This window comes from Zea mays, chromosome 6 (assembly GCF_902167145.1).
Source record: "Zea mays cultivar B73 chromosome 6, Zm-B73-REFERENCE-NAM-5.0, whole genome shotgun sequence".
Classification (NCBI taxonomy): domain Eukaryota; kingdom Viridiplantae; phylum Streptophyta; class Magnoliopsida; order Poales; family Poaceae; genus Zea; species Zea mays.
The window spans coordinates 2,466,007-2,484,985 of record NC_050101.1 but is presented as its reverse complement, the minus strand read 5'-3'; positions in this window follow the sequence as shown (position 1 = coordinate 2,484,985).

Sequence of the window (18,979 nt, the reverse complement as noted above, 5' to 3'; positions counted from 1 at the left end):
TTGAGAAACGATGTGGTATAATGATGTGCGATGTTTTACTTGAGTGGACATAAACACCATTTAGGTAGGCCTTGAATAGAGGGGATTATTGGAAACCTGGTATCACAAAAGGTCATTAGCTAACCCAATAACGTCTTCATCCACTAGTTATACTCTAATACCCTCTAGTGTGAATACAATGCCCACAATATCATAGAAACGTCATTTGAGGTTTAAAAGGTGATCTATTGTTTTGAATTCTTTATATTCCAACTTTTTAGCAACTGTATGGTGGAAATCTGTTATCACAAAAGGTCATTAGCTAGCCCAATAACGTCTTCATCCACTAGTTGTACTCTAATACCCTCTCGTGCGAATACAATGCCCTCAATATCATAGAAACACTATTTTTGTGTGGTGTTTTACTTGAGTAGACATAAACACCATCTAAGGATGCCATGAATAGACGGGATTATTGGAAACCAGGTATCACAAAAGGTCATTAGCTAGCCCAATAACGTCTTCATCCACTAGTTGTACTCTAATACCCTCTAGTGTGAATACAATGCGCACAATATCATAGAAACATCATTTGAGGTTTAAAAGGTGATCTATTGTTTTGAATTCTTTATATTCTAGCTAGCCCACTAATGTCTTCATCCACTAGTTGTACTCTAATACCCTCTCATGCGAATACAATGCCCTCAATGTCATAGAAACACTATTTTTGTGTGGTATTTTACTTGAGTGGACATAAACACCATCTAAGGATGCCATGAATAGAGGGGATTATTGGAAACCTGGTATCACAAAAGGTCATTAGCTAGCCCAATAACGTCTTCATCCACTAGTTATACTCTAATACCCTCTAGTGTGAATACAATGCCCACAATATCATAGAAACGTCATTTGAGGTTTAAAAGGTGATCTATTGTTTTGAATTCTTTATATTCCAACTTTTTAGCAACTGTATGGTGGAAACCTGTTATCACAAAAAGTCATTAGCTAGCCCAATAAAGTCTTCATCCACTAGTTGTACTCTAATACCCTCTAGTGTGAATACAATGCCCACAATATCATAGAAACGTCATATGAGGTTTAAAAGGTGATCTATTGTTTTGAATTCTTTATATTCCAACTTTTTAGCAACTGTGTGGTGGAAAAAGGTGTCTTACAACCTTAACCTATGTTTGGACAGTTCTCTCGTGCAATTTGGCTAAATTTCCCATGGTCTTTATTTTATTTTGAGAAACGATGTGGTATAATGATGTGCGATGTTTTACTTGAGTGGACATAAACACCATTTAGGTATGCCTTGAATAGAGGGGACTATTAGAAACCTGGTATCACAAAAGGTCATTAGCTAGCCCAATAACGTCTTCACCCACTAGTTGTACTCTAATACCCTCTAGTGTGAATACAATGCCCACAATATCATAGAAACGTCATTTGAGGTTTAAAAGGTGATCTATTGTTTTGAATTCTTTATATTCCAACTTTTTAACAACTGTAAGGTGGAAAAAGGTGTCTTACAACCTTAACCTATGTTTGGACAGTTCTCTCGTGCAATTTGGCTAAATTTCCCATGGTCTTTATTTTATTTTGAGAAACGATGTGGTATAATGATGTGCGATGTTTTACTTGAGTGGACATAAACACCATTTAGGTATGCCTTGAATAGAGGTTCCAATAATCCCGTCTATTCATGGCATCCTTAGATGGTGTTTATGTCCACTCAAGTAAAACACCACACAAAAATAGTGTGAATACAATGCCCACAATATCATAGAAACGTCATTTGAGGTTTAAAAGGTGATCTATTGTTTTGAATTCTTTATATTCCAACTTTTTAGCAATTGTATGGTGGAAAAAGGTGTCTTACAACCTTAACCTATGTTTGGACAGTTCTCTCGTGCAATTTGGCTAAATTTCCCATGGTCTTTATTTTATTTTGAGAAACGATGTGGTATAATGATGTGCGATGTTTTACTTGAGTGGACATAAACACCATTTAGGTATGCCTTGAATAGAGGGGATTATTGGAAACCTGGTATCACAAAAGGTCATTAGCTAGCCCAATAACGTCTTCATCCACTAGTTGTACTCTAATACCCTCTGGTGTGAATACAATGCCCACAATACCATAGAAATGTCATTTGAGGTTTAAAAGGTGATCTATTGTTTTGAATTCTTTATATTCCAACTTTTTAGCAACTGTATGGTGGAAAAAAGTTGTCTTACAACCTTAACCTTTGTTTGGACAGTTCACTCACGCAATTTGGCTAAATTTTCCATAGTCTTTATTTTATTTTGAGAAACGATGTGGTATATTGATGTGTGGTGTTTTACTTGAGTGGACATAAACACAATCTAAGGATGCCATGAATAGACGGGATTATAGTTAACATATTATCACAAAAGGTCATTAGCTAGCCCACTAATGTCTTCATCCACTAGTTGTACTCTAATACCCTCTCGTGCGAATACAATGCCCTCAATATCATAGAAACACTATTTTTGTGTGGTGTTTTACTTGAGTGGACATAAACACCATCTAAGGATGCCATGAATAGACGGGATTATTGGAAACCAGGTATCACAAAAGGTCATTAGCTAGCCCAATAACGTCTTCATCCACTAGTTGTACTCTAATACCCTATAGTGTGAATACAATGCCCTCAATATCATAGAAACATCATTTGAGATTTAAAAGGTGATCTATTGTTTTGAATTCTTTATATTCCAACTTTTTAGCAACTGTATGGTGGAAAAAGTTGTCTTACAACCTTAACCTATGTTTGGACAGTTCACTCACGCAATTTGGCTAAATTTTCCATAGTCTTTATTTTATTTTGAGAAACGATGTGGTATATTGATGTGTGGTGTTTTACTTGAGTGGACATAAACACAATCTAAAAATGCCATGAATAGACGGGATTATAGTTAACATATTATCACAAAAGGTCATTAGCTAGCCCACTAATGTCTTCATCCACTAGTTGTACTCTAATACCCTCTCGTGCGAATACAATGCCCTCAATATCATAGAAACACTATTTTTGTGTGGTGTTTTACTTGAGTGGACATAAACACCATCTAAGGATGCCATGAATAGACGGGATTATTGGAAACCAGGTATCACAAAAGGTCATTAGCTAGCCCAATAACGTCTTCATCCACTAGTTGTACTCTAATACCCTCTAGTGTGAATACAATGCCCACAATATCATAGAAACGTCATTTGAGCTTTAAAAGGTGATCTATTGTTTTGAATTCTTTATATTCCAACTTTTTAGCAACTGTATGGTGGAAAAAAGTTGTCTTACAACCTTAACCTATGTTTGGACAGTTCACTCACGCAATTTGGCTAAATTTTCCATAGTCTTTATTTTATTTCGAGAAACGATGTGGGATATTGATGTGTGGTGTTTTACTTGAGTGGACATAAACACAATCTAAGGATGCCATGAATAGACGGGATTATAGTTAACATATTATCACAAAAGGTCATTAGCTAGCCCACTAATGTCTTCATCCACTAGTTGTACTCTAATACCCTCTCGTGCGAATACAATGCCCTCAATATCATAGAAACACCATTTTTGTGTGGTGTTTTACTTGAGTGGACATAAACACCATCTAAGGATGCCATGAATAGACGGGATTATTGGAAACCAGGTATCACAAAAGGTCATTAGCTAGCCCAATGACGTCTTCATCCACTAGTTGTACTCTAATACCCTCTAGTGTGAATACAATGCCCACAATATCATAGAAACGTCATTTGAGGTTTAAAAGGTGATCTATTGTTTTGAATTCTTTATATTCCAACTTTTTAGCAACTGTATGGTGGAAAAAAGTTGTCTTACAACCTTAACCTATGTTTGGACAGTTCACTCACGCAATTTGGCTAAATTTTCCATAGTCTTTATTTTATTTTGAGAAATGATGTGGTATAATGATGTGCGATGTTTTACTTGAGTGGACATAAACACCATTTAGGTATGCCTTGAATAGAGGGGATTATTGGAAACCTGGTATCACAAAAGGTCATTAGCTAGCCCAATAACGTCTTCATCCACTAGTTATACTCTAATACCCTCTAATGTGAATACAATGCCCACAATATCATAGAAACGTCATTTGAGGTTTAAAAGTTGATCTATGGTTTTGAATTCTTTATATTCCAACTTTTTAGCAACTGTATGCTGGAAAAAGGTGTCTTACAACCTTAACCTATGTTTGGACAGTTCTCTCGTGCAATTTGGCTAAATTTCCCATGGTCTTTATTTTATTTTGAGAAACGATGTGGTATAATGATGTGCGATGTTTTACTTGAGTGGACATAAACACCATTTAGGTATGCCTTGAATAGAGGGGATTATTGGAAACCTGGTATCACAAAAGGTCATTAGCTAGCCCAATAACGTCTTCATCCACTAGTTATACTCTAATACCCTCTAGTGTGAATACAATGCCCACAATATCATAGAAACGTCATTTGAGGTTTAAAAGGTGATCTATTGTTTTGAATTCTTTATATTCCAACTTTTTAGCAACTTTATGGTGGAAACCTGTTATCACAAAAGGTCATTAGCTAGGCCAATAACGTCTTCATCCACTAGTTGTACTCTAATACCCTCTCGTGCGAATACAATGCCCTCAATATCATAGAAACACTATTTTTGTGTGGTGTTTTACTTGAGTGGACATAAACACCATCTAAGGATGCCATGAATAGACGGGATTATTGGAAACCAGGTATCACAAAAGGTCATTAGCTAGCCCAATAACGTCTTCATCCACTAGTTGTACTCTAATACCCTCTAGTGTGAATACAATGCCCACAATATTATAGAAACGTCATTTGAGGTTTAAAAGGTGATCTATTGTTTTGAATTCTTTATATTCCAACTTTTTAGCAACTGTATGGTGGAAAAAAGTTGTCTTACAACCTTAACCTATGTTACTCACGCAATTTGGCTAAATTTTCCATAGTCTTTATTTTATTTTGAGAAACGATGTGGTATATTGATGTGTGGTGTTTTACTTGAGTGGACATAAACACAATCTAAGGATGCCATGAATAGACGGGATTATAGTTAACATATTATCACAAAAGGTCATTAGCTAGCCCACTAATGTCTTCATCCACTAGTTGTACTCTAATACGCTCTCGTGCGAATACAATGCCCTCAATATCATAGAAACACTATTTTTGTGTGGTGTTTTACTTGAGTGGACATAAACACCATCTAAGGATGCCATGAATAGATGGGATTATTGGAAACCAGGTATCACAAAAGGTCATTAGCTAGCCCAATAACGTCTTCATCCACTAGTTGTACTCTAATACCCTCTAGTGTGAATACAATGCCCACAATATCATAGAAACGTCATTTGAGGTTTAAAAGGTGATCTATTGTTTTGAATTCTTTATATTCCAACTTTTTAGCAACTGTATGGTGGAAAAAGTTGTCTTACAACCTTAACCTATGTTTGGACAGTTCACTTACGCAATTGGCTAAATTTTCCATAGTCTTTATTTTATTTTGAGAAACGATGTGGTATATTGATGTGTGTTGTTTTACTTGAGTGGACATAAACACAATCTAAGGATGCCATGAATAGACGGGATTATAGTTAACATATTATCACAAAAGGTCATTAGCTAGCCCACTAATGTCTTCATCCACTAGTTGTACTGTAATACCCTCTCGTGCGAATACAATGCCCTCAATATCATAGAAACACTATTTTTGTGTGGTGTTTTACTTGAGTGGACATAAACACCATCTAAGGATGCCATGAATAGACGGGATTATTGGAAACCAGGTATCACAAAAGGTCATTAGCTAGCCCAATAACGTCTTCATCCACTAGTTGTACTCTAATACCCTCTAGTGTGAATACAATGCCCACAATATCATAGAAACGTCATTTGAGGTTTAAAAGGTGATCTATTGTTTTGAATTCTTTATATTCCAACTTTTTAGCAACTGTATGGTGGAAAAAAGTTGTCTTACAACCTTAACCTATGTTTGGACAGCTCACTCACGCAATTTGGCTAAATTTTCCATAGTCTTTATTTTATTTTGAGAAACGATGTGGTATATTGATGTGTGGTGTTTTACTTGAGTGGACATAAACACAATCTAAGGATGCCATGAATAGACGGGATTATAGTTAACATATTATCACAAAAGGTCATTAGCTAGCCCAATAATGTCTTCATCCACTAGTTGTACTCTAATACCCTCTCGTGCGAATACAATGCCCTCAATATCATAAAAACACTATTTTTGTGTGGTGTTTTACTTGAGTGGACATAAACACCATCTAAGGATGCCATGAATAGACGGGATTATTGGAAACCAGGTATCACAAAAGGTCATTAGCTAGCCCAATAACGTCTTCATCCACTAGTTGTACTCTAATACCCTCTAGTGTGAATACAATGCCAACAATATCATAGAAACGTCATTTGAGGTTTAAAAGGTGATCTATTGTTTTGAATTATTTATATTCCAACTTTTTAGCAACTGTATGGTGGACAAAGGTGTCTTACAACCTTAACCTATGTTTGGACAGTTCTCTCGTGCAATTTGGCTAAATTTTCCATAGTCTTTATTTTATTTTGAGAAATGATGTGGCATAATGATGTGTGGTGTTTTACTTGAGTGGACATAAACACAATCTAGGTATCCCTTGAATAGAGGGGATTATAGGAAACCAGGTATCACAAAAGGTCATTAGCTAGCCCAATAACGTCTTCATCCACTAGTTAAACTCTAATACCCTCTCGTGCGTATACAATGCCCTCAATATCATAGAAACACTACTTTTAGTTTCAAAGGTGATCTGTTGTATTGAATTCTTTATATTCCAACTTTTTATCAACTGTATGGTGGAAAAAGGTGTCTTACAACCTTAACCTATGTTTGGACAGTTCTCTCGTGCAATTTGGCTAAATTTCCCATGGTCTTTATTTTATTTTGAGAAACGATGTGGTATAATGATGTGCGATGTTTTACTTGAGTGGACATAAACACCATTTAGGTATGCCTTGAATAGAGGGGATTATTGGAAACCTGGTATCACAAAAGGTCAATAGCTAGCCCAATAACGTCTTCATCCACTAGTTGTACTCTAATACCCTCTAGTGTGAATACAATGCCCTCAATATCATAGAAACGTCATTAGCTAGCCCACTAATGTCTTCATCCACTAGTTGTACTCTAACACCCTCTAGTGTGAATACAATGCCCACAATATCATAGAAACGTCATTTGAGGTTTAAAAGGTGATCTATTGTTTTGAATTCTTTATATTCCAACTTTTTAGCAACTGTATGGTGGAAAAAAGTTGTCTTACAACCTTAACCTATGTTTGGACAGTTCACTCACGCAATTTGGCTAAATTTTCCATAGTCTTTATTTTATTTTGAGAAACGATGTGGTATATTGATGTGTGGTGTTTTACTTGAGTGGACATAAACACAATCTAAGGATGCCATGAATAGACGGGATTATAGTTAACATATTATCACAAAAGGTCATTAGCTAGCCCACTAATGTCTTCATCCACTAGTTGTACTCTAATACCCTCTCGTGCGAATACAATGCCCTCAATATCATAGAAACACTATTTTTGTGTGGTGTTTTACTTGAGTGGACATAAACAACATCTAAGGATGCCATGAATAGACGGGATTATTGGAAACCAGGTATCACAAAAGGTCATTAGCTAGCCCAATAACGTCTTCATCCACTAGTTGTACTCTAATACCCTCTCGTGCGAATACAATGCCCACAATATCATAGAAACGTCATTTGAGGTTTAAAAGGTGATCTATTGTTTTGAATTCTTTATATTCCAACTTTTTAGCAACTGTATGGTGGAAAAAGGTGTCTTACAACCTTAACCTATGTTTGGACAGTTCTCTCGTGCAATTTGGCTAAATTTTCCATAGTCTTTATTTTATTTTGAGAAATGATGTGGTATAATGATGTGTGGTGTTTTACTTGAGTGGACATAAACACAATCTAGGTATCCCTTGAATACACGGGATTATAGGAAACCAGGTATCACAAAAGGTCATTAGCTAGCCCAATAACGTCTTCATCCACTAGTTAAACTCTAATACCCTCTCGTGCGTATACAATGCCCTCAATATCATAGAAACACTATTTTTAGTTTCAAAGGTGATCTGTTGTATTGAATTCTTTATATTCCAACTTTTTATCAACTGTATGGTGGAAAAAGGTGCCTTACAACCTTAACATATGTTTGGATAGTTCTCTCTCTCAATTTGGCTAAATTTTCTATGGTCTTTATTTTATTTTTAGAAACGATGTGGCAAATTGATGTGTGGTGTTTTACTTGAGTGGACATAAACACCATCTAGGTATGCCTTAAATAGAGGGTAGTATAGGAAACCTGGTATCACAAAAGGTCATTATGTAACGCCCTGAATTTGGGGGTAGAATTTTTTCTTCTTTTCTCTCACCAAATTCGGGCGTTACTCTCTTTTCTCTTTCCTCGTTTGCTCCTTCTTCCCAATTTCAAACCAGTATAGCGACAGGTGTCCGTGTCATGTATATACCAAAACCTAAGTGTCATGGGTGTTGCATCATGCCGAAGCACATTTCTTTGTCTGATGTTGAGTGTTCGTCTCGTTCCGTTCCGGATTTCGGTTCGCGATTTAATTCCGTTTAGTGATCGTGCTAGTCGTGGGTTTTCGATCCGCGAAGTGGCCCGGCCCAGCCCAACCTAGTCCAGCCCAGCCCAGCCGGCCCGGCTCGCCCCGGCCCGCGCGCCCCTGGCGCCCAAACCCCCCCCAGGCGCCCCCTTCCTCTATCTCTCTCTCATTTGGATCTCCCGCGCAACAACCTCTCCTCTCCCTCGTCCACCTCTCTCTCCCCGTGGTGCCCTAGGGTTTGGAGACGGCGATCACCGGATTTTGGACCCCGAGGTGAGCTCCCCTCCCCTCCCCTTCTCTCTCTCTCTCTCCCTCTCCCTCCTCTTCTTCCCCCCCCCCCCCCGCGCGCGCCCTCCCTCTCCCCTGCTCGCGCGCGCCCGTCCCCGCCCCTGCCCGGCCCCGCGCGGCGGCGCCCGCCCTCCCCCGGCCGTGGCGGCGCTCGCCCGCCCCTCCCCCTCGCGCGCGGTGGCGGCGCCCGCCCTCACCCCGGCCCGCGGCGACCCCGCCCGTCCCCGCCCCTGTCCGGCCCGCGCGGGGGCGCCCGCCCTCCCCCGGCCGTGGCGGCGCTCGCCCGCCCCTCCCCCTCGCGCGCGGTGGCGGCGACCGCCCTCACCCCGGCCCCGCGGCGCCCGCTCCCCGCCCCTGCTCGCCCGCGGCGGCGGCGCCCGCCCTCCCCTGGCCCGCGGCGGCGCTCGCCCGCCCCTGCTCGCCCGGCGGCGCCCGCCCGCCCCCGCCCCTCCCCTGCTCGCGCGCAGCGCGGCCCCGGCGTGCCCCCGGCGTCGCCCGGCGCGGCCCCGGTGGCCCCTGCTCGCCGGCGTGACCCCGGTGCGGCCTCCGGCCCCCGGCGCGTCCCCGGCGCGCCCCCGCTCCCGGCTCGGCCGGCCCCGGCCGGTTCAACCGCCCTGGCCCCGGCTCGGCCGCCCGTTCCCCCGTCCCGGCCTCACCCGACCGTATCTTCTCTCGCCCGCGCTCGCGGTGATTATTTGTTAATTAGCATGTTGCGTCGCGCGCTTCGCCGCGCGACGGATTTGTCTAAAATTCAGATTCTATCTTGTGTTGCGTCGTGCGCTTTGTCGCGCGACGATCCATTTTGTTTCAGGTTGTTTAAGGTGTAACGCCGCGTGTGTATTCGCGCGACGTTCCACTTTGGACTCAGTTTAGTCGACGTATGCCGTCGTGCGCTTCGTCGCGCGACGCTTAGCGTCTCCTCGTAACTAAGGCGAAGTGTCTCGTTGCGTGCTCGGTCGTGCGACGAGTCGTTAACTTTTTAATTTGTTTTAGAGAGCTTTGTCGCGCGTCTCGCCGCGCGACCATCCTTTTATTTATCTCCACCTGCTTATAATAATTAGACATGAAACATGACTTTACTTTACGCTAAACATAGTGTCTACATTAAATTTCCTTCTATTAAGCGAGTAGTTAATTTATAATCATGTAACGTGATCGTCTCTCGACTGCCTTTTCCTCTTTCTCTCTTAACCGTACTCGCGAGCCCGCGTGAAACGTCTGTTTACTTATTGCATTCTATTTTATGGTGTATTGTTCTTTGGTATTAAATATGTGGATGTATGTATGTTTGCGCTCGCATAGAGAACGATCCGGTTGAAGAGCCCGAGGAACTCGCAGGAGAAGCCCCTGAGCAGCAGTCGTTTGGTGGAGGCAAGTGTCCCTTGACCTATCTATGTCCTATTCATTATTTAATTCACCTCCCACTTTACACATTTATGCCTAAGGATTGACTAGCTTTTGTTATCCATATCCTTGTTTACCTATTTGGGTTGGATTATTACTGTTTAGTTTTATGCTATTGCTTAAACTCTAATCAATGAACATGATGAGAATATCTATGATACGCTGTTTTCCCCTTTCTTATGATGATGTTATACTTGTGGTCATCAAGGGGGCTCGAGCGGTTTCTCGAGTGCCTCTCCGTAAGGACCTGTTCTATGGATGACCGCCCGGGAAAACAGTGCAACCATGAGGGTGGAATGGGATGCCCTTAGCTGAATAATTAGAGGATCCGGGGTGTAGTTCACTTAGCCGTCGTGCCGTCAATGGGGCTCGGTGTATGCGGCTCGCTCTGCCAAGTTTGGGTTCGCCCCTTGGGGAGGAGTGCGGTGCATTTAGGAAACCTAACGGGTGGCTACAGCCCCGGGGAATCTTTGTAAAGGCTACGTAGTGATGCCCTGCTGGGTCACCTTGGTAGTGATCAATGGAGAGTCATGATCTCCGGGCAGAATGGGAATCACAGCTTGTGGGTAAAGTGCACAACCTCTGCAGAGTGTTTGAAAACTGATATATCAGCCGTGCTCACGGTTATGAGCGGCCAAGGGAGCTCCAGTGATTAGTGGTACTTGATCAGAGATACTTTGGTACAAGTGGTTATGAGATCGATGATTCTGGTTATGACTATGGTGCTGGTAAGTGGTATTATTTCCGTTTGGAAAGGGTACATCGGGTTAATAACTTGGGTTAATGCTAAAACTTGGCTTTCTACTAGTAAGTAATAATCTGACCAACTAAAAGCAACTGCTTGACTTATCCCCACATAAAGCTAGTCCACTACAGCCAAACAGGATACTTGCTGAGTATGTTGATGTATACTCACCCTTGCTCTACACACCAAACCCCCCCCCCCATCCCCAGGTTGTCAGCATTGCAACCACTGCTCAGGAGAAGATGAAGCTGTGGAAGGAGACTTCCAGGAGTTCCAAGATTACGACGAGTTCTAGGTGTGGACGTCTCAGACTTCCAGCATTGTAAGAACTATATGGACGTCTCAGACGTACGATGTAATCGACTATTTCCCTTATTAATACTATTTTGAGCACTGTGTGATGATGTCCATATTATGTAACTGCTGTGTACGTGAATAACTGATCCTGGCACGTACATGGTTCGCATTCGGTTTGCCCTTTTAAAACCGGGTGTGACATAAGTGGTATCAAAGCCGTGCTGACTGTAGGACCGCTAACCTAGAGTAGAATGGTCGTTCTAAGGACTATAGACCTCTGTCTCTGCCTTGACTTTGATATCTCTTCAAAAGTTGGTCATACCGACCAAACCTATGTTCTACTATATATTATACCTTGCTGAAAATCATGTTTTATTCTAATCCTTCATTTACTTATGATTCATTATTTGCTGGTCATATTACTTCTGTTCTCACCCTTTTGCTTGCGATGTCTTTTGTAGATGGCTCGACTTAGACACACTGCACGAAAGTCAGTCATCCCCTTCTTACCCTCCCGCCTTGCTGAGCGTCTGCTTCGCCGTCCCGTGGCCGGACAGTCCAGCCACTTGGAGAGACTACACCACCGCTTGCGTGAGGAGCAGGAACGTCGACGACAGGAGCAGCAGAGCTCTTCCTTCTCGCTCCAATAGGAGATAGAGTCTGTGAGGAGCTGCTCCCCTGTGCTTCCTCTGGAGGCGCCCCCTGCACCACCCCTGGGCGCCCCAGCTTCTGGAGTAGCTGCTGGAGGAGACCCAGACGACGACGGTGGCGATGACAGCTTGAGCCACGACACCGACTTCTCTGCTAACCCTTAGCCGGAAGGATGGGTTGCTCGACCCATCACTCGCGACGCTGCTCGCGGGTGTCACTTCCATGATGCGCTCGACACCCTGCTACGTCGGGCATTTAACCGGCATACTTGGTCTGTCGAGTATCGCTGTGTGGTCTACCAGCACAGTCGCGGGGTCTACCCGGACCGCTGGGAGGCGACTTGCTTGGTGCGCTGCCCGGAGAACAGACTCCAGGGTGCGGAGGCCTGCTCAGAGCACTATTCTATCTCTGAGCGGGACTCAGCTGAGGCAGCCATGCAAGATGCTGCATGACGTGCGCTTTCGCACTACTGCTCGGTTTTCGGTGGGGCAGCTGACGGACTTGACCTGAAGTATTACCCCCGCCGTCCATCTGGCAGCACAGGAGGCGTGATTGTCTCACCTGTCGGTGAGGGCAATCCTAGGTTGAGCAGCACAGTCAACCTAGCCGCTGTGCTAAACATGGAGATGGATCATGCATTAGACGAGCTGAGTAGGGCTCGTGCTGAGATCGCCCTGCTGCGGGCTGAGCGCGCGGAACGTCGTCACCTGGACGGTGGTTCCCCCGCTCCCGTCGGGACTCAACACCCGTACCGCTCACCTCAGCGTGGACACCAGTCTCATGGCAATCCCGCCTGCAAGACCAAGATAACTCTAGAACCATAGATCGTTAGAGTCGGATCTTGTAATTAATACGAAAATATATACATAGAAGCTTCAGTCTTAGCGTTAGTCTCAGTCTTAGTTAGTCTTAGTTAGACAGGGTAGTTTGCTATATCCTGTGCATTTATGTTTGTCATGATGAACTATGTTTGGTTTGGATCTTTGTAATGACTGTTACCAGAGTGTGGGTATCCCCTGCATTCTGGTTTACCTATTATGTTAATGGAGTTAGTTATATAGTTGGGAGACCTTTTATTCCACTTTCCTTTCTATCTGAGAAGCTGTGTGGTCTGTGTTGGAGATCAGTGAAGATGCTCATCTGTTCAGTGTTGTTGAAGAATTCTATTCTCTTTTCTTATGCTGCAAGATTTGCCAGATCAGTTCTGATGTGTGGTTGCATTCTACAGATGTCAGAGAACAGGCGCAGAGGAGGAAGGCGTGCTCAGCAGGAGCGAGCCGCTCAACAGGATGAGGTGCCTCAGCAGCAGCACCTGCCGCCCCCGCCCCCGATGTCCATCGAGCAGATGTTTCTGATGCAGACTCAGGCAGTTCAAGCCATCGGTCAGACTTTGGCCGCCATTCAGCAGCAGCAGCAGCAGCAGCAGGCCCCACCTCAGCCTCAGATGCCTCAGATGCCCAGAGACAAGCGTGCTGAATTCATGAGAGGCCATCCACCAACGTTCGCTCATTCTTCTGACCCCATGGATGTTGAAGATTGGCTGCGCACTGTGGAGCGGGAGTTGCATACCGCTCAGTGTGATGACAGGGAGAAAGTCTTGTATGGTCCCCGTCTGTTGAGAGGAGCAGCTCAGTCATGGTGGGAGTCTTACCTCGCCACCCATGCCCACCCTGACGCCATCACCTGGGAAGAGTTCAGAGGAAGCTTTCGTCAGTACCATGTTCCTGCAGGTCTGATGACAGTGAAGAAGGAGGAGTTCCTGGCCCTCAAGCAAGGGCCATTGTCTGTCAGTGAGTACCGGGACAAGTTTCTGCAATTGTCTCGCTATGCTCCTGAAGATGTCAACACCGACGCCAAGCGACGGTACCGTTTCCTGAGAGGCTTGGTTGACCCTCTGCAGTACCAACTGATGAATCACACCTTCCCGACATTCCAGCACCTGATTGACAGAGCAATCATGACAGAGAGGAAGCGTAAGGAGATGGAAGATCGTAAGCGCAAGATCAGTGGACCCTAGCCTGGAAGCAGCCATCGTCCTCGTTTCTCAGGCAATCAACCTCAGCAGTTCAGGCAGAACCAGCGTCCACCTCAGCAGCATCAACAGTTTCAAAGGCAGTATCCTCAGCATCAGTACCAGAACCGTCAGAGCAATCAGTCAGGAGGTCAGTTTCAGAGGCAGAATCAGCAGACACCTCGTCTTCCTGCCCCAGCAAACCAGCAGAACAGTCAGGCAGCACCAGCTCAGGTTGGAAACAGAGCCTGTTTCCACTGTGGAGAGCAAGGCCACTGGGTGACGCAATGTCCGAAGAAGGCAGCTCAGCAGCAGTCAGGCCCCAATGCCCCAGCAAAGCAGAATGTGCCTCAGCCCGGAGCAGGCAATCGCTCTCAGCCGCGCTATAATCATGGAAGACTGAACCACTTGGAGGCTGAAGCAGTTCAGGAGACCCCCGGCATGATAGTAGGTATGTTCCCAGTCGACTCCCATATTGCAGAAGTGTTATTTGATACTGGAGCAACACATTCTTTCATTACTGCATCATGGGTAGAAGCACATAATCTTCCAATTACTACCATGTCAACCCCCATTCAAATTGACTCAGCCGGTGGTAGAATTCGAGTCGATAGCATTTGTTTGAATATAAGTGTGGAAATAAGGGGATAGCGTTTCCCGCCAACCTTATAGTAATGGGTACTCAGGGAATAGATGTCATCCTAGGGATGAATTGGCTAGATAAGTATCAGGCAGTTATCAGTTGTGATAAAAGGACCATCAAGTTGGTGTCCCCACTAGGAGAGGAAGTGGTGACTGAGTTAGTCCCGCCTGAGCCAAAGAAAGGAAGTTGTTATCAGCTAGCTGTCGATAGCAGTGAAGCAGACCCAATTGAGAGTATCAAGGTTGTGTCCGAGTTCCCAGATGTGTTTCCAAAGGACTTACCGGGTATGCCACTAGAGCGAAAAGTTGAGTTTGCTATAGAGCTTCTTCCTGGAACCGCCCCTATCTTCAAGAGAGCTTACAGAATATCTGGACCAGAGTTGGTTGAGCTTAAGAAGCAGATTGATGAGCTATCAGAGAAAGGTTACATCCGGCCAAGCACCTCGCCTTGGGCCGCCCCTGTCCTATTTGTGGAGAAGAAAGATGGCACCAAGAGGATGTGCATCGATTACCGAGCTTTGAATGAAGTCAAGATCAAGAACAAGTATCCCTTGCCTAGAATAGAAGATCTGTTCGACCAGTTGAGAGGAGCTAGTGTGTTCTCCAAGATTGATCTGAGGTCAGGTTATCATCAGCTCAGGATCCGACCTTCGGACATTCCGAAGACGGCATTCATTTCCAAGTATGGTTTGTATGAGTTCACAGTGATGTCTTTTGGTTTGACCAATGCGCCAGCGTTCTTCATGAACTTGATGAACAGTGTATTCATGGATTACCTTGATAAGTTTGTGGTGGTATTCATTGACGATATTCTGGTTTATTCTCAAAGCGAAGAAGAGCACGCAGATCATTTGAGGATGGTATTGCAGAGATTGCGAGAGCACCAGTTGTATGCAAAGTTGAGCAAGTGTGAGTTCTGGATCAGTGAAGTCCTGTTCTTGGGTCATATAATCAACAAGGAAGGATTGGCTGTGGATCCGAAGAAAGTGGCAGACATTCTGAACTGGAAAGCGCCAACAGATGCCCGAGGAATCAAGAGCTTCATTGGAATGGCCGGATATTATCGGCGATTCATTGAAGGGTTTTCGAAGATTGCGAAACCAATGACAGCGTTGCTAGGCAACAAAGTTGAGTTCAAGTGGACCCAGAAATGTCAAGAGGCCTTTGAAGCGCTGAAAGAAAAGTTGACTACAGCGCCTGTCCTAGTCTTGCCTGATGTGCACAAGCCCTTCACGGTGTATTGTGATGCTTGTTACACGGGTCTGGGATGTGTGTTGATGCAAGAGGGAAGAGTTGTGGCTTACTCGTCCCGACAGTTGAAGGTTCATGAGAAGAATTACCCAATCCATGACCTAGAGTTGGCAGCAGTGGTTCACGCACTGAAGACATGGAGGCACTATCTGTATGGGCAAAAATGCGATGTTTACACAGACCACAAGAGTCTGAAGTACATATTCACTCAGTCAGAGTTGAACATGAGGCAACGAAGATGGTTAGAGTTGATCAAAGACTATGAGTTGGAGATCCATTACCATCCAGGCAAAGCAAACGTAGTGGCAGATGCTTTGAGCAGGAAGAGTCAGATCAATCTGATGGTCGCTCGTCCGATGCCTTATGAGTTGGCCAAAGAGTTTGACAGGTTGAGTCTCGGATTTCTGAATAATTCGCGAGGAGTCACAGTTGAGTTGGAACCTACCTTGGAGCGCGAAATCAAAGAAGCGCAGAAGAATGATGAGAAAATCAGCGAGATCCGGCGACTGATTCTAGATGGCAAAGGCAAAGATTTTCGAGAAGATGCAGAAGGCGTGATGTGGTTCAAAGACCGCTTGTGTGTTCCCAATGTCCAGTCCATTCGGGAGTTGATCCTTAAGGAAGCTCATGAGACAACCTATTCGATTCACCCTGGCAGTGAGAAGATGTATCAGGATCTGAAGAAGAAATTCTGGTGGTACGGAATGAAGAGGGAAATCGCAGAGCATGTGGCTATGTGCGATAGTTGCCGAAGAATTAAGGCAGAGCACCAAAGACCTGCTGGATTGTTGCAACCGTTGCAGATCCCTAAGTGGAAATGGGACGAAATTGGTATGGATTTCATAGTCGGATTGCCTCGCACTCGAGCCGGCTACGATTCCATCTGGGTAGTAGTGGACCGCTTGACCAAGTCAGCCCACTTCATACCTGTCAAGACCAACTATAGCAGTGCAGTATTGGCAGAATTGTATATGTCTCGGATCGTTTGTCTTCATGGTGTGCCAAAGAAGATAGTGTTAGACAGAGGGACGCAGTTCACCTCTCATTTCTGGCAGCAGTTGCATGAAGCTTTGGGCACGCATCTGAATTTCAGTTCAGCTTATCACCCGCAGACAGATGGCCAGACCGAAAGGACCAACCAAATTCTTGAAGACATGTTGAGAGCCTGTGCGTTGCAAGATCAGTCCGGATGGGACAAGCGATTGCCTTATGCAGAGTTTTCCTATAACAACAGTTACCAGGCCAGTTTGAGGATGTCACCATTTCAGGCGCTCTACGGAAGGAGTTGTAGAACTCCGTTGCAATGGGATCAGCCTGGAGAAAAGCAAGTGTTTGGGCCAGACATTTTGCTTGAAGCCGAAGAGAACATCAAGATGGTCCGAGAGAATCTGAAGATAGCGCAATCGAGGCAGCGAAGCTATGCAGACACAAGAAGAAGAGAGCTGAGTTTCGAAGTCGGAGACTTTGTCTATCTGAAAGTATCACCGATCAGAGGAGTCAGAAGATTTGGAGTGAAAGGCAAGTTAGCACCCCGCTACATTGGTCCGTATCAGATTCTTGCAAGACGTGGAGAAGTGGCCTATCAGCTCAGTCTGCCAGAGAATTTGTCAGCTGTGCACGATGTCTTTCATGTGTCTCAGTTGAGGAAGTGCTTGCGTGTGCCAGAAGAGCAGTTGCCAGTGGAAGGTCTTGAAGTCCAGGAGGACTTGACCTACGTTGAGAAGCCAGTGCAAATCCTTGAGGTTGCAGACAGAGTCACCCGAAGGAAGACCATCAGAATGTGCAAAGTCAAATGGAATCATCACTCTGAGGAAGAAGCAACCTGGGAGCGTGAAGATGATCTGATGGCTAAATACCCTGAGCTCTTTGCTAGCCAACCCTGAATCTCGAGGGCGATATTCTTTTAAGGGGGATAGGTTTGTAACGCCCTGAATTTGGGGGTAGAATTTTTTCTTCTTTTCTCTCACCAAATTCGGGCGTTACTCTCTTTTCTCTTTCCTCGTTTGCTCCTTCTTCCCAATTTCAAACCAGTATAGCGACAGGTGTCCGTGTCATGTATAGACCAAAACCTAAGTGTCATGGGTGTTGCATCATGCCGAAGCACATTTCTTTGTCTGATGTTGAGTGTTCGTCTCGTTCCGTTCCGGATTTCGGTTCGCGATTTAATTCCGTTTATTGATCGTGCTAGTCGTGGGTTTTCGATCCGCGAAGTGGCCCGGCCCAGCCCAACCTAGTCCAGCCCAGCCCAGCCGGCCCGGCTCGGCCCGGCCCGCGCGCCCCTGGCGCCCAAACCCCCCCCCCAGGCGCCCCTTCCTCTATCTCTCTCTCATTTGGATCTCCCACGCAACAACCTCTACTCTCCCTCTTCCACCTCTCTCTCCCCGTGGTGCCCTAGGGTTTGGAGACGGAGATCACCGAATTTTGGACCCCGAGGTGAGCTCCCCTCCCCTCCCCTCCCCTTCTCTCTCTCTCTCCCTCTCCCTCCTCTTCTTCCCCCACGCGCGCGCCCTCCCTCTCCCCTGCTCGCGCGCGCCCGTCCCCGCCCCTGCCCGGCCCCGCGCGGCAGCGCCCGCCCTCCCCCGGCCGTGGCGGCGCTCGCCCGCCCCTCCCCCTCGCGCGCGGTGGCGGCGCCCGCCCTCACCCCGGCCCGCGGCGACCCCGCCCGTCCCCGCCCCTGTCCGGCCCGCGCGGCGGCGCCCGCCCTCCCCCGGCCGTGGCGGCGCTCGCCCGCCCCTCCCCCTCGCGCGCGGTGGCGGCGCCCGCCCTCACCCCGGCCCCGCGGCGCCCGCTCCCCGCCCCTGCTCGCCCGCGGCGGCGGCGCCCGCCCTCCCCTGGCCCGCGGCGGCGCTCGCCCGCCCCTGCTCGCCCGGCGGCGCCCGCCCGCCCCCGCCCCTCCCCTGCTCGCGCGCAGCGCGGCCCCGGCGCGGCCCCGGTGGCCCCTGCTCGCCGGCGTGACCCCGGTGCGGCCTCCGGCCCCCGGCGCGTCCCCGGCGCGCCCCCGCTCCCGGCT